Here is a 3,115-nt window from a genome sequence, read left to right as displayed (position 1 = left end):
GCATCCAAATTCAAGCCACAGGTCACAGGTGAGCTGCCTTGTTAACCCTAAAAATAAATAATAACATGATTGCGTTGAAATTACCCATTATGCCATTTGTTAAGATTTCCCCCATGTGGACCTGTTGTCACTCTTACCCTGATGATTGCTGATATTTCTAGACACTTTTTCGGTCTTATCTGAGGAATTGTATCATTTATATCAGAATGGCCATATTCTGAGACCAGTTTAGCACTCATTCAATGATGATTTACTACTCTTTTCCCATTGAAGGCCAAATTGAGGTTAAATCAATGACTGGAGTTTTTAATTGATAAAACCAAATGACTATTGAAAGTGCAAGTCAGTATCGTACATAAATGTACTGGTCTCTGTGGTGATTTTAGTAGGCAGTGCCTATTTCTACTTTTACCCCATACTCCTTAACCCGATACCCACGTAATGTGCTCAAGTCAGGTTGGCCGAGCGGTCTAAGGCGCTGCGTTCAGGTCGCAGTCTCCCATGGAGGCGTGGGTTCAAATCCCACATCTGACAGTCATTTAGTGCCTCTCAGGAGTCATGCTGCTTAGCAGTAATAGGATGATGAAATAACTTCACACGGTGAAATAAAAATGTATAATAAACACTCTCAAATGCAAACCTTCTGGAGCTGAGCAAAGATCTAGGAAAATAAGAAAACTGCTGTACTTAAAAACAAATGAATGAGAGGAACATTTCATGTTATTGCATTATAATGAGTTACTGCATTATCTTTCAGCTGTTAAATTATCACTTTCTGTAGGCTATGCCTGTTGGCCCAATCACTCCTAACAAGCCTGTTTACTTCTGTAAATGTTGTCGTGGCCGAGTGGTTAAGGCGATGGACTAGAAATCCATTAGGATCTTCCTGCGCAGGTTCGAATCCTGCCGACAACGAAAATGAGTATTTTTGACCCCTACGGAGGTTAATTTTAGTCTTGTTTCTTATACCAATCACATCCTCTCAGATCTCCACAAGTACATAGGGATTAGTTGCCCCTTTGGGGATAGGACTGCAGGCCATCTATCCCACCTCACACCTTTACACACCTGGTTATCCAGCCTTCTAGCTCTATAGGCCACAGTAGCATAGGTTACAGGTTTGTGTCAAGCCACAGATTTCAGGTGAGATCCCATGATACACTCAACAATACAACAACACGATTCTCATGAATAACCATTAAGCCATTTGCTAAGATTTCCCCCGTTTTGACATGTGGAAACCTGTTGTCACTCTTACCCTGACGGATAGCTCCAGACACTTTTTTGGTCCTATCTGAGGCATATTTAAATTCATGTCAAAATGGCCATATTCTGAAGACACTCTTAAAGTCTGCAGGGTAATCGAACTGGCCACATCTAACGTCAAGCCACAGGTAATAGGTGAGAAACCTTGTTAAACCCTAAAAGAAATAGAAAAAAACACGATTGCATTGAAAATAACCATTAAGTCATTCAGGTCGCAGACTCCCCTATAGGCATGGTTTGAAACCCACTCCTGACAACTTTTTAGCGCCTGCATGTCATGCACCTTTGTAAAATCCAGTTGAAAAATAAATGACTTAAGATAATGTAAATGACACCTAGTTAATATGAGTGTGAATAACTATCGTATTTTTAATATTCTGCAAAAACAGCTAGTTGATGAGAGGCTGAAAGAGAATTGCAAGAATCGCGCAATTTCACAGGCGGGCCGGGCCACAAACAGGCAAATAACAAAAAAAGCATCTCGGAACACACAACTCGTCGGTCATTGTCAGTGGATTGTATTGGCGGGAAGAACAAAAATATAGTCTGCAGTGTAATCGAAGTCGCCGCATCCAAATTCAAGCCACAGGTCACAGGTGAGCTGCCTTGTTAACCCTAAAAATAAATAATAACATGATTGCGTTGAAATTACCCATTATGCCATTTGTTAAGATTTCCCCCATGTGGACCTGTTGTCACTCTTACCCTGATGATTGCTGATATTTCTAGACACTTTTTCGGTCTTATCTGAGGAATTGTATCATTTATATCAGAATGGCCATATTCTGAGACCAGTTTAGCACTCATTCAATGATGATTTACTACTCTTTTCCCATTGAAGGCCAAATTTGAGGTTAAAAATCAATGACTGGAGTTTTTAATTGATAAAACCAAATGACTATTGAAAGTGCAAGTCAGTATCGTACATAAATGTACTGGTCTCTGTGGTGATTTTAGTAGGCAGTGCCTATTTCTACTTTTACCCCATACTCCTTAACCCGATACCCACGTAATGTGCTCAAGTCAGGTTGGCCGAGCGGTCTAAGGCGCTGCGTTCAGGTCGCAGTCTCCCATGGAGGCGTGGGTTCAAATCCCACATCTGACAGTCATTTAGTGCCTCTCAGGAGTCATGCTGCTTAGCAGTAATAGGATGATGAAATAACTTCACACGGTGAAATAAAAATGTATAATAAACACTCTCAAATGCAAACCTTCTGGAGCTGAGCAAAGATCTAGGAAAATAAGAAAACTGCTGTACTTAAAAACAAATGAATGAGAGGAACATTTCATGTTATTGCATTATAATGAGTTACTGCATTATCTTTCAGCTGTTAAATTATCACTTTCTGTAGGCTATGCCTGTTGGCCCAATCACTCCTAACAAGCCTGTTTATTTTGTAAATGTTGTCGTGGCCGAGTGGTTAAGGCGATGGACTAGAAATCCATTAGGATCTTCCTGCGCAGGTTCGAATCCTGCCGACAACGAAAATGAGTATTTTTGACCCCTACGGAGGTTAATTTTAGTCTTGTTTCTTATACCAATCACATCCTCTCAGATCTCCACAAGTACATAGGGATTAGTTGCCCCTTTGGGGATAGGACTGCAGGCCATCTATCCCACCTCACACCTTTACACACCTGGTTATCCAGCCTTCTAGCTCTATAGGCCACAGTAGCATAGGTTACAGGTTTGTGTCAAGCCACAGATTTCAGGTGAGATCCCATGATACACTCAACAATACAACAACACGATTCTCATGAATAACCATTAAGCCATTTGCTAAGATTTCCCCCGTTTTGACATGTGGAAACCTGTTGTCACTCTTACCCTGACGGATAGCTCCAGACA

The 3,115-nt window shown here is 40.9% G+C and overlaps 4 non-coding genes across 4 annotated transcripts; all 4 read left to right on the top strand.

The window, feature by feature from the left end:
- Window positions 1-451: 451 nt before the first annotated feature.
- trnal-cag lies at window positions 452-534 on the top strand. Its single transcript has one exon. It is a non-coding gene; the product is annotated as a tRNA-Leu (tRNA).
- A 299-nt stretch (window positions 535-833) lies between these two features.
- On the top strand, window positions 834-915 carry trnas-aga. Its single transcript has one exon. It is a non-coding gene; the product is annotated as a tRNA-Ser (tRNA).
- A 1,373-nt stretch (window positions 916-2,288) lies between these two features.
- trnal-cag lies at window positions 2,289-2,371 on the top strand. Its single transcript has one exon. It is a non-coding gene; the product is annotated as a tRNA-Leu (tRNA).
- Window positions 2,372-2,669: 298 nt separating this feature from the next.
- On the top strand, window positions 2,670-2,751 carry trnas-aga. Its single transcript has one exon. It is a non-coding gene; the product is annotated as a tRNA-Ser (tRNA).
- Window positions 2,752-3,115: the final 364 nt, after the last annotated feature.

Source organism: Oncorhynchus tshawytscha, unplaced genomic scaffold (genome assembly GCF_018296145.1).
Source record: "Oncorhynchus tshawytscha isolate Ot180627B unplaced genomic scaffold, Otsh_v2.0 Un_contig_9882_pilon_pilon, whole genome shotgun sequence".
NCBI lineage: Eukaryota > Metazoa > Chordata > Actinopteri > Salmoniformes > Salmonidae > Oncorhynchus > Oncorhynchus tshawytscha.
This window is presented reverse-complemented; position numbering and strand designations above follow the sequence as displayed.